This window comes from Ovis aries, chromosome 2 (assembly GCF_016772045.2).
Source record: "Ovis aries strain OAR_USU_Benz2616 breed Rambouillet chromosome 2, ARS-UI_Ramb_v3.0, whole genome shotgun sequence".
Lineage (NCBI taxonomy): Eukaryota > Metazoa > Chordata > Mammalia > Artiodactyla > Bovidae > Ovis > Ovis aries.
In genome coordinates this window covers 193,255,105-193,268,256 of record NC_056055.1, presented here as the reverse complement: position 1 = coordinate 193,268,256, position 13,152 = coordinate 193,255,105, and the positions used below count along the sequence as shown (strand labels likewise).

At 44.3% G+C, this 13,152-nt stretch overlaps 1 protein-coding gene across 3 annotated transcripts in view; it reads left to right on the top strand.

The window, feature by feature from the left end:
* Positions 1–8,049: 8,049 nt before the first annotated feature.
* STAT1 (signal transducer and activator of transcription 1) overlaps positions 8,050–13,152 on the top strand; it is a 43,926-nt gene continuing 38,823 nt past the window's right edge. Inside the window, exons 1-2 of one of the 3 annotated variants that reach the window (XM_042242443.2) lie at positions 8,050–8,325; positions 12,167–12,319. The gene's annotated coding sequence lies outside the window, so the exon portion shown is untranslated. Of the gene's footprint in view, positions 8,326–11,734; positions 11,973–12,166; positions 12,320–13,152 lie in introns of those variants that run through there. The other 2 variants (XM_042242438.2, XM_012110615.5) reach the window with 2 other exon arrangements.

Sequence of the window (13,152 nt, the reverse complement as noted above, 5' to 3'; positions counted from 1 at the left end):
TTTTTTTTTTCTGTTGTGTTACTTATGATTTTGACTCTAGAAGGTTTAAGTGCAAAGATTTCACAATAAGTGAAAAATAACAAAGTCACATACACATTACTCACAAACCAGCAGGAAGGCTTGATGGAAACTGAATAAGCAAATGTCCTGAGTTCTCGCAAGTAAGAGTCATCACACTGGATACAAGATGGAAGCAACGACAGGGCATTAACAGCAGCAATTCCCAGGTGAATTAGGAAGTCTCTTGGTTGCCGTGTCAGCACTGTTCCAGCTTCAGGATTCACAGCTGCTGGCATCACTGCCAGGGACACCTCTCCTGTTAGGGGGAAGGATCCAGAGTCATCCATGGTGGCAAACCTCAGGCAAATTACACTGAAAGCAGATGTATGGGTAAAGCTCCCATGAAATGAAGACCAAGATGAAAATAACAACACTGGCCTTGGTTAGTAATTTGATTGCTGGGTTGTATGTTCTTCACCTCTAGAAGAGGTTGGACTAGGTAGGCTATGGTCTTTTCCAGCTCTGGTCTCATGAATCCAACTTGAGCCTGGAGGAAGGAATTTAGGATGAGGTGCTCCATCCTTGGTGATGCAGGAAGGGAGTGGTTCACTGAATGATAATGTGTGTATATGGGCTACAGATCTACTTTGATCTTTCCTTTGCTGGGACTGGATGCTTAGTGGTGCCACTGCCCAGCTGCTGACCCTAGTAACAGTGTGGGCCCTCCCAGTGCCTGAGCCCTGGGAAGCTCTCCATGTCTCCAGGCTCCAGAGAAGCTGCTGAGCCAGGTGAGGAAGTCATGATACTGACGTATCAGCCATGACCAGCTACCTTAAGTCCTGAGGCTGGTGTCCAAAGTAAGCCCTGACTGCAGTCAGAGATGACAGTTCCTTGTGGGGGACTCCTCTCTAAGTTCTCTCACCCATTTCCCATCTTCTAGGTGGTCAAACAAGAAGAAGCTAATGTTTGATGGAGAAGATTTCAAAGAAAAAAAAGCTTTTAATACAACCTGCCTTCTCCCTTGGACTTCTCCAATGCCACAGTAGGTGAAGAATCCACCTGCAGTGCAGGAGATGTGGGTTTGATCCCAGGGTCAGGAAGATCCCCTGGAGATGGATACGATGACTCACTCCAGAATTCTTGCCTGAAAAATCCACAGAAGAGGAACCTGGCAGGCTACAGTCCAAAGAGTCGCAAACAGTTGGACACAACTGAGCTCCATCCTATCTCTGATCCTTTATACCCACCCACATGATCCTAGATTACTCTATGGGAGAAACTTTGCACCTGTCCCAAGGCCATTCCTCTTACTCTTTTGCAAGCTCTTGACAGTATTCTTTGGGTGAAGGTGTCAGTTTGATGTAGGACCACAAGCTAATTCAAGGTGCATTTTCCAGTGTCTACTTCTCTCCACAAGCCAAGTTCTCTGAAATTCAAATATATTAATTGACAGCAGAAATGGAGGAAATATTTAAACTATAAGTGAAACCAAAAGTGTTAGTCATTCAGTCATGTCTGACTTTTTGTGACCCCATGAAGTGTGGCCCGCCAGGATCCTCTGTCTGTGGGATTTTCCAGGCAAGAATACCCAGGTCTCCTGCATTGTAGGCCGATTCTTTACTGTCTAAGCTACCAGGGAAGCCCTTAGAACTATAAAATGAACATTATAGTTTTATCTTTAAGGAGGTAATTCCTTACCAGGAAATACTCATAAACAGTTGGATTTAGATATCAAAAAATGCTGCAGGAGCTTTTTATTCTGTGGAAAATATTAAAAGTATGATGACTCTTAGCTTATTTCAGAAGAAATTTTGAAAAGCTTGTAAATATAGAGCCTGGCAGAAGAATGTCAAGGTTTCATATGTGGCCACAGCCACCTTAGTTGATGTACAAGAACATTTGTAGTTTCCTCCCCATAACAGAGGCAGAGGTCATAGTAAGGATGAGTCCAATAAGTGACTTTTTAATTTAGATTCATAAAATCAAAATCAAGTTCTTGACTCCAGGGTAAAGACTCACACCCTTAGGGGTGTGAGTCTCACATTCCAAAAACCATCTTTGTGGGAGTAATAGGGTTCTGTTAGGGAATTCCTAGGGATACCTATTTAGATCAGGATAGGGTATGCTGCATGAGCTGGAAATGCAATGTGAAGGGAATCTAGACCACATTTACACAATATTTTTTTCTGCCGACTAAATTGAAGAAAGTAGGGAAAACCACTAGACCATTCAGGTATGACCTAAATCAAATCCCTTATGATTATACAGTGGAAGTGAGAAATAGATTTAAGGGACTAGATCTGATAGATAGCATGCCTGATGAACTATGGACGGAGGTTCGTGACATTGTATAGGAGACAGGGATCAAGACCATCCCCATGGAAAAGAAATGCAAAAAAGCAAAATGGCTGTCTGGGGAGGCCTTACAAATAGCTGTGAAAAGAAGAGAAGCGAAAAGCAAAGGAGAAAAGGAAAGAAACAAGCATCTGAATGCAGAGTTCTAAAGAATAGCAAGGAGAGATAAGGACGTCTTCCTCAGCGATCAATGCAAAGAAATAGAGGAAAACAACAGAATGGGAAAGACTAGAGATCTCTTCAAGAAAATTAGAGATATCAAGGGAACACTTCATGCAAAGATGGGCTCGATAAAGGACAGAAACGGTATGGACCTAACAGAAGCAGAAGATATTAACAAGAGGTGGCAAGAATACACAGAAGAACTGTACAAAAAAGATCTTCATGACCCAGACAATCATGGTGTGATCACTCACCTAGAGCCAGACATCCTGGAGTGTGAAGTCAAGTGGGCCTTAGAAAGCATCACTAGGAACAAAGCTAGTGGAGGTGATGGAATTCCAGTTGAGCTATTTCAAATTATGAAAGATGATGCTGTGAAAGTGCTGCACTCAGTATGCCAGCAAATTTGGAAAACTCAGCAGTGGCCACAGGACTGGAAAAGGTCAGTTTTCATTCCAGTCCCAAAGAAAGGCAATGCCATAGAATGCTCAAACTACTGCACAATTGCACTCATCTCACATGCTAGTAAAGTAGTGCTCAAAATTCTCCAAGCCAGACTTCAGCAATATGTGAACTGTGAACTTCCAGATGTTCAAGCTGGTTTTAGAAAAGGCAGAAGAACCAGAGATCAAATTGCCAACATCTGCTGGATCATTGAAAAAGCAATGGAGTTTCAGAAAAACATCTATTTCTGCTTTACTGACTATGCCAAAGCTTTTGACTGTGTGGATCACAATAAACTGTGGAAAATTCTGAAAGACATGGGAATACCAGACCACCTGACCTGCCTCTTGAGAAACCTATATGCAGGTCAGGAAGCAACAGTTAGAACTGGACATGGAACAACAGACTGGTTCCAAATAGGAAAAGGAGTACATCAAGGCTGTATATTGTCACCCTGCTTATTTAACTTCTATGCAGAGTACATCATGAGAAATGCTGGGCTGGAAGAAGCATAAGCTGGAATCAAGATTGCCAAGAGAAATATCAATAACCTCAGATATGCAGATGACACCACCCTTATGGCAGAAAGTGAAGAGGAACTAAAAAGCCTCTTGATGAAAGTGAAAGTGGACAGTGAAAAAGTTGGCTTAAAGCTCAACATTCAGAAAACAAAGATCATGGCATCTGGTCCTATCACTTCATGGGAGATAGATGGGGAAACAGTGGAAACAGGGTCAGACTTTATTTTTTGGGGCTCCAGAATCACTGTAGATGATGATTGCAGCCATGAAATTAAAAGACGCTTGCTCCTTGGAAGGAAAGTTATGACCAACCTAGATAGCATATTCAAAAGCAGAGACATTAGTTTGCCAACAAAGGTCCATCTAATCAAGGCTATGGTTTTTCTAGTGGTCATGTATGGATGTGAGAGTTGGACTGTGAAGAAAGCTGAGTGCTGAAGAATTGATGCTTTTGAACTGTGGTGTTGGAGAAGACTCTTGAGAGTCCCTTGGACTGCAAGGAGATCTAACCAGTCTATCCTAAAGGAGATCAGTCCTGGGTGTTCATTGGTAGGACTGATGCTAAAGCTGAAACTCCAATAGTCTGGCCACCTCTTGCAAAGAGTTGACTCATTGGAAAAGACCCTGATGCTGGGAGGGATTGGGGGCTGGAGGAGAAGGGGGCAACGGAGGATGAGATGGCTGGATGGCGTCACCGACTTAATGGACATGAGTTTGAGTAAATTCCGGGAGTTGGTGATGGACTGGGAGGCCTGGCATGCTGCGATTCATCAGTCACAAAGAGTCAGACACAACTGAGCGACTGAACTGAACTGAACTGAGTAGCAAATAAGCAGCATGTATAGAAGCAAAATGTAAATTTATTTTCAAAGTATTAATCATTTTCACTTCTCCCCTCAACCATCCAAGACCTATCGCAGATGTCCATTTTCCTAATTCCATTGCAAACTCCTTATAATGTCAACACACACTTTGACCAACTGTACTCAATAGCAATGTCTTTATCTGGAATAAATAGTTAAAGAAGGCAGCTGCCAGTGGATTTCTTCAAGTTGTAATGTAGTCAGGAAGGCTCCCCAAGGAACCATCAAGAAGGAGCCACGTCTGGGAAAGCTGAGGGGGTTTCCTGTCCCTCAGATGGTGCAGGAGGCCCATACTTTCCCTGCAGTAGCAGGCACGGAATTAGGAGTTCCAGCAGCAGACAATCATTGTCCAGACTGAGCAAACTGCCCTCCATGTGCACACACTCCAATTTCTGTCAGACTCTTTTTACTTTTTTCAAATGAACTGTAAACACTGATTGATTTGACTGACTGCAGTTCTAAAAGTCTGGCTCACTGAAGCATAATTTACACATAATAAAATTCACCCTTTTCCAATAAACCCATACAGTTGTATGTGTATGGATGTGTAAGACCTAGAATATTTTTCCACCAAAGTCCTCACAAAGAGGACACTACAAAAACATCATGAAATTGCATTCATCCAGACCTACTGCTAGATTTCACAAAAATATCCTTAGAGTAAGTACAACAATGAATGCCAGGTGGCCTCCTACATAGACAGAGGGCTTTACTTAAAATAAATCAGATTATTTACCTTCCTGCTTAAGATCTTCAAAGGGCTCATGGCACCATGTGTTGACAGTTTGTAACTTGGGTGTAAAGATAGAATTCTGGAGTTTGAATGGCAAAGTGAGAGCTTTATTTTCCCAAACTTTAAACAGAAACTTAGAGTTTCCTTCAATTAAGAGTAAAGATAACAAACCATAAATCACACCACATTTTTGTCACATTACAGTTGTTACACTTATCTCAAAATATTGCTTATGCTAAGCATAATTTTGAAATTGCATTCATCCAGACCTACTGCTAGATCTTACTCGATGCCATTAATAAAGAAGCATTTATATTACTTATTGCAAAGTTGGTATTAATATTTTGATCTGTTTCATTGTAGTTGTTTTCCTGTTTAATCTTATGTGTTTTATTTTATTCAACAAAATTCATTAATTTTTGAAAGAGTTCATAGGTTTTATCAGACTGCCAAAAGGGGTCCACAGCACAAAAAAATTAGTTAAGGATCTCAGCTCTGGATGAAGGCTCTAATTCTCAATAGATCTTTCCAAAATCATATATCCTCTAGTCTCTTCTCAGTCTTCAACTCATTTCTCAACATTTCTCCCCAACAATAGCTTCTAATCCTTCAAAATATACATAAGACTGAACTACTTTTAGTTTCTTTGATGGCTCATACTTACTATTGCCTCCCTCTGCTGTATCCTCTCAGATCTCAAACCCCAACCCACCTACCCTCTCATCTCAGTAACATTCACACATCTTTCAGGCTTTGAAAAGCCTTCTTGCCCAACACACACACACACACACACACACACACACACACACACACACACACACACACAGGTACACATATGTAGGGCTCAGCTCACATCATGCCTCCTCCATATCCTCCACCTCACCCAGCACCACTCTTACCACCTTGGTTGTAAATGTTTGTCAAACATCTGTCTTCGTTAGACTCTAAGCAAGCTCTGTGTGTACAAGGACCAAGAACGCCTGGTTCACAGTTATTTCCCTAAAATCTACCACAGTGTGCCTCTTAGTATTAACAAATATTTGTTAATGATTCAGTGTTTGAACCAAAGGAAATATAGAGCAATACTTCGTTCTTTTCTTTCCTTTGCTCCTTGATCTGCCTGAAAGCTAGAACTTCCTCTATAATCCTCCAAACTCTACAATTGTGGAACAGTCTCAAATATTATACTTCAAATTGATTAATCAAAACACATTTGCCACTGCTCAAACATAGGACGTCTTTTCAACTTCACCTCATTCATGACTTTCAAACACAATAGAAATGCTCTGGAATCAGACTGTCCACTAGCTCACTGTAACTTCCCTTTAATTTAGGTGTTTTATGTGTGCCTAACATCCCAAGCATCTGCTTACTCGCAGATGAATAAAATGTTCCTGAAATTTACCCTTAATTCCCCTTCATTAAACTCTTTGCCTTTACTACTCCCAGCACTGTAAAAGTCTCACACAACACTCTCCGACTTTAGGCTTGACCGTCATCCATTTAGATGTCTCACAGGCTGCTGCAGATGGAAAGAACCCCAGAGGCCATCCACACAGGGTGGAGATGGAAAAGTTTGAGGGGTGTGGAGAAGTAGTGCTCTCACGCACATCTTTCAGAATACAGCTGTTCTTAATCCTCCTCGCCCTCAATTCTGGCTCAAAAGGTTTGGAGCCTGTGCTGAAGTCTGAATGGTTGACTTAACTTGTGAGTCCTTATCCCAGCGCTGTTTATTTAAAAAGGCATTGCTTTTTGCAATCAGGGTTTCCTACCTGAGCCCCAAAGACACAAAGTGACTTGCTTGACTATCTTTTCAGTTCTCCCAAGGATAGTACATCGTGCCATTCTAGAGAAACAGGAGAGAAGGTAAGTCATACACAGATGCCTCGGGCATTAGGCTTAATTCTCTCACGGAACCCCAGATGAGACAGCGCAAAGTCTCTCCGGTTGTGAGGAGAGATGAAAACAGTCAAGTAAATAATGAAGGACAGATTTGACAAGTGCTGTGAAGAATGTAAATGTGATATAGAGTAACTGAAAGAAATGGTCAGAGGTCTCTCTGAGACAATGACATCTGAGCTGAGACCTAAAGAATGAGAAGAGGCAAGTTCATTCCACAGCTGGGAACACAGGAAGAGCATACACATTCTTAGGATGCAGGCAGGTAAAAGCTGGGGGTACCTGAGGAATAGAAAGAGGCTACAGAGTGTGGAGCACAGAGGAGCATGGAGAAAGAGGGACGAGATGTGCAGGAGAAAGAGGCAAGATCAGAGGGTGTAGGGCGCTACAGGGAAGGAGGAAGGCACTGGATTTTATTGCAAATGCTTTGGGAAGGAGCGGTGTTATAATGCTTCACTATATCTAAGTTTTCATTTAAGCAAATATGTAAGGAGGTCTCTACAGAAGAAATCTCCCCTCCACGCAATTCCTCTATTAGGAACCTCATGGGTGTGCAACTGTGCGCATCTGTACAGGGCAGAACACTCAAGAGGCTCCACGCCTGGTATGGTGCTCTGCCTGCCTTCTTGAAATTCTTCATAAGTCTGAATAAGGGGCTACTTGTTTGCATTTTGCGCTGAGCCAGCAAATTATATACTGGCTCCTGTCCTCTATTAAGAGGGGGAAACAGATGTCCATTTATATTCTTGGAATTATGTAAAGTGTTCTTGCAGCTCTGGGGACTGGGGCTCACTCTGAGGAGGTCTGGAGATAGTGGTTGAGTCAGGTGGGTCCCTTCACACACTGGAGGTCCTAGGTTGGTCCCCTAAGTAGATACAGCCCTTTAAGAGTGGTTGAGCAGAGTCCAAAAAATCCAGTTCATGCCTCCTAGAACCATTCAATCAGTCACACAGGTAGCAGGCTGGACCAAAACGATTTTTCCTGGGCCTGCCAAACGTTTGAAATCATGGTCCAGTGACTAGATTGTTCTCCTTCATTACACTTCTTCCCTACTCCCGCTGGTATAATCACCAGAAAGGGGAAGGTGGGGGCGGTGAGAAGACGCCAGGGAAAAAAGGCAAGTCCTCTTGGCAGATCTAGAAAAGGACAGTTGAAGAAACAGCCAGCCTCCCCGCATCCCCATCCCATTTCTGGTTAAAGGGGAACTAGCCCAGGTGGGTGGCGGTCAGAGCTTGAAAGACTAGTAAGGTCTGAGTTAGCATCTGTGCAGACTGTGGATAGAGAAGTGAGGGAGAAAAAAACCTGACCTCCAGACCACCGGAAGAAAGGAAAGATGGAAGAGAATGGGGTAAGTTTTCCAGCCCCTTAAGCAATGTACGGATGTTGCCCTCCCGGAGGCTGCGAGGGGCGGGGGGGCGGTACCCGCGGCGCCGCGGGCGGTCAGCTGGAAAGCCCCTGGGCCGCGCCTGCGTACTGCTCCCTCTGTCTCTACTTTCGCTTTTCGGTTTCCTCTCAGTCCTGCTGCTTCTCGCTCCCAGGCGATTTCCCCGAAAGCACGTGGGACGGCTCTTCCGAGCAGTCGCCTCCCTCCCGCCGAGCGCTAGGCAGGCTGTTATTGGAAACTTTTCAGCGTTTGACAGTTGGCACCTCCTCTATTGTACCTCATCCTGGGCGGGCCCTGGGCTGCTCGCCTGAAAGCACACAACCTCACAAGGTGTTCGTGAGGGTGTTTGGATTACGAATGTACTAGTGCCCGTAATGGACCTTTTTGGAAGAAAAGAAAATTATAAAAAAAGTAACCCACCACTCTGAAACATGTTAGGGACATTCTGTAGCGGGTCCAGACTAGCAGGCAAAGTTTGTGTTCGTCATAAATGCGATGAGAGTTGCCAAGACTTTTAAGCAGGGAATGACTATAAACGAGGTGTTTGAGAGAATTTAATTCGGTTAATGCAAGAGACATGGGTTTGATCCCTGGATGGACGAGATATCCTAGAGAAGGAAATGGTAACCCACTACAGTGTTCTTGCTTGGGAAATCCCATGGACAGAGGAGCCTGGCAGGCTACAGTCCATGGGGTCGCAAAAGAGTCAGACTTGACCGAGTGACTAAACAACAATTTGGCGAGTACAGTGGAGGGCAAAGGGACAGGAAAAAGGTAGTGTAACTGGCATCTTCCAGTTCTAGATTGAGGAAGACCTACAGTGGGATATCGTCAATGATGGGAAATTAAGGCAGTTAAAGACATAGGGAAGGAACCTTCCATAGAATTTGAGGACAACCAGAATGCGGAGAGCCAAAGAGAAACATCCTACTTGCAGACATCAACATGTCAAGACTGAAGCTAGTCTCTGTGTAAATTTTATAATACCAGAAAAAATATATATGTGTAACATATTATCTACCTGTCCTAGAGTCAGCTTTTCTCAAACACTGTGTGGGCCCTTAGTGCAGGGTGTAAGTAGGAGGGGAAGGACTTTTTGGGGGGTGGAGTCCTAGCATATTTTTACACAGAGGGCTGCTGCTTTGGTACCAAGAGCCATTGTTATCACCAGTTCAATATTGGCTTTGTGAGGGTGAACATGTGATAAGAAGAAGGAGCATATAGGTATGAGAATGGAGAAAACTACAACAGACACACATATAATCATGAAAAGTGAACGTCACTGAGTCATGTCTGACTCTTTGCAACCCAGGTCAGAATGCTGGAGTGGGTAGCCTTTCCCTTCTCCAGGGGATCTTCCCAATTCGGGGATGGAACCCTGGTCTCCCACACTGCAGGTGGATTCTTTACCAGCTGAGCCATCAGGGAAGCCCAAGAATACTGGAGTGGATAGTCTATCCCTCCTCCAGGGGATCTTCCCAACCCAGGAATCGAACCAGGGTCTCCTGCCTTGCAGGTGGGTTCTTAACCAGTTGAACTACCAAGGAAGCCCACATATAAACATATGTCTGGGAAATTATTTACAGCCTTTTCCCACCCAAAATTGCTTTATTATTCTAGGCTTGATTCAAGTTCCATCTATTAAATACTTGGAGGAACCAACTGATTTTATGTGCATAACTTCCAAGAAGACCTACTCTAGGCTTGCCTCAGTGATGCCTATCTGGAGAAGTAACATTTAAATTTAGATTTTAGTGGAGACATAAAAGATGAGTTGGGGCTTCCCTGGTGGCTCAATGGTAAAGAATCTGCCTGCCAGTGCCGGAGTCACAGGTTTGATTTCTGGGTTGAGAAGACCCCCTGGAGAAGGAATTGGCAACCCACTCCAGTTTTCCTGCCTGGGAAATCCATGGTCAGAGGAGCCTAGCAGGCTACAGTCCATGGGGTTGCAAGAGTTAGACACAACTTAGCAATGTGGCTAACAACAAAAAAATAAGTTAGCCAGCAAAGAAGTTGGGAGAAGGGCATTGGCTCAAGGGGTTTTCCAAATGGAGAACTGCTGGTGAGAAGACCCTGAGTTTGTAGAAACAGCTTGTCTTATTTGCAGGGAAAAAAAAAAAAAAACTGCTTAAGTAAGGAAAGAGTGGCACAAGATGAGGTTAAAGAAAGTGATAGGGAAACCAAGGCTTTATAGGTTACATTAAGAAATTTGGATCTTATTCAAAAAAGTCATCAGAGGATTTTCAGGTTTGCAAACACATGATCTGCTTTGCAATTAAAAAGCAAAACAGTCAAACTGCTATAGGGTAAATGGATTAAATGGGAGTTAAGAACTAAAGTGAGGCAGCCATTTGGGAAATCTACTGCAAAGATCCAAATGAGAGAAAAGGGGGGAATGGCACAGATGACCAGAAGCAACGAGACCTGAAAAGTATTTAGGAGGAAAAATCAACAAGGCTTGAGGTCCAGTGTGGGCGTGGGTGGTGAGAAGACAATGTCAAAGGTGACTCCTAATTTTCTGGCACGGGTTATTTCTAGAAAAAGGGCAGGTTTAAGAAGAAAAATGATGGATGGTTCTGAACATAATTAGTTTTAAGAGCTCACCAGACGTCCAAGCGGAAAGTCAAATGCGGGCTGTATACAGTGGGTGTAGCGCTCAGAGGAGTCGTGTGGACACGGTACTGGTGTAGAAGTTCGACATTATCTAGGACACAGATGCTGTGGATGAGGTCAACGCAGAACAACCTGAGAAGTGTAGGTAAAGTAGACCAAATATGTATCATGACCACACTTAACACTGAGCAGTTTGGTGGCAGAGATGGAGAAAGAAATAGCAGAGAGATAGGAAGAAGCAAGGAAGATATGTTGTCATCATGGCCCACGAAGAAGTGTTAAAGAATGGAGGTGTCAGCTGCGCAGAAGGTTTCTGAGTGGTCACATGAGGACAGAAAAGCGTCTTCCGGGTTTAGCAACGTGGAGGTAGGTCAGCTGCTAAGCTGAGATTCGAGAACGACAATGTCCCACCTGTGTCCTCTGCCTCGAATTTTCAGATTTGGGGCTAATGTAAGGATCTCCCAGTTTGGGCCTCTGCAAACACATAACTTCCTTTTAGCTGTTCTCTAAAGTATGTGTAAACATAACCCTTAACTTGCAACACAGAGCTGAGCTTCGAGGCCTCCGGATAGGAGCCCTACCCGAAGGCTAAGGAAAGACTCAGCGGGTAGGCAGAGCAGCTGCCCGGGGGAGGCGATGCGCGCGGGGAACAGCCGTGTCCGATTGGCCGAGCGCGGTAGCAGCCCGATGATTGGCGGGAGCAGAAGGAGGCGGGGCGTCAGGATCTGCCTTTTCTTTCCGCTGGTACTTTCGTTTTTCTGTGCTGGGTTAGCGGACAGATCCTGCCGCACTCGGGAGGACGCGAGTCAGACCCCAGATAGAGCGGAGGCGACCTGGGAGAGGAGGCACGGCTGTGCTGTCGCCCATCTCTGCGGGATCCGGCGCGCAGAGTGAGTGAGCGTGAGGTTCCGGGTGCCTGGGTGGGACGCGCCTGGACCGGCTTCGTCGGGGCCCAGTAGACGGATGCCCAACGAGCGCAAGCGTTTAAGTGCTGGCAGGTGAATCCCTCATCTGGAAAAGAACGCGTATCCTAGGTGTTGTTTCCGGTGATGGCACGGTTGCCCCAGTCAGTCGTGCCCTGGTAGTAAAAAAATGTGGAATAGAATCCCGCCCCTCCCCCACAACAATGCATATTCCCGTGTAATGTTTTTCCCTCCCCTTCCAGCAGAGTCGTATTTTCTTCTCTCCGCAGAAAGTTTGCATTTGCCCTGTGCCACCCCTAGAGAGCTGTCTAAGCTATACGGACCCTGTGCATGCAGACCCAACAGTCTTGGCGTCTGACGTGCTGTGTGTAGCTGCTGCTTGTGTTGAATCCCTAGCCCTTCTCTGGGGCACAAGGTGAAAGGTTAGTAAATGTTAACTGAAATGAATGAATATGTGACTTTGGAACTTAATTATATATCTCTTTAAGGGTAAAAGAACTTAATGTGCTCGTGAAGTGTAAAAGTGACTATTAGTTCCTGCAGATCCCCAAAAAATATAGTTCGCCTTTAAAAAATTCTGACTCATACCAAAAGTTTGGGGGAAGAAAAATAGGTGTGATTGTGCTTTAAATATTGTTTGTATAAGTCGGATAGATTGTTTTTATGGGACGGAAATAAGACTTGAGCCCCAAGCACAATCCAGTTTGCAGTTTGATGCAGGACTTAAAAATGTTTTGTACCATAATATGGTTTGCCCTTTACTTTCTAATTCCATCTACTAGATTTCAGTTCAACAGACTTTTGTTGAGTATATATTGTGTGCAGGACACTGTCCAAAATGCAGAAGATGTTTAAAAAGGGAAAAAAAAAAAAAAGACAGTCTCAGCAAATCTAAAGCTTACATCATTTAGGGGAGACATCATAGAGTTTTTTTAAGGAAGACAGGATGTCAGTGTGCATGCTCAGTCGCTAAGCTGTGTCTGACTCTTTGCGACCCCGTAGACTGTAGCCCACCAGGCTCCTCTTTCCATGGGATTTTCTAGGCAAGAACACTGGAGTGGGTTGCCATTTCCTACTTCAGGGGATCTTCCTGACCCAGGGATCAAACCTGTGTGTTGCATCTCCTGCACTGGCAGGCAGATTCTTTACCACTGAGCCACCAAGGAAAACAGGGACTGACACCCAGATAGAGATACAAAATGCAGTGAGGCACAAATCAGTGAAAGCTTAATTGTCTCTGGGTATGTCTTAGCTT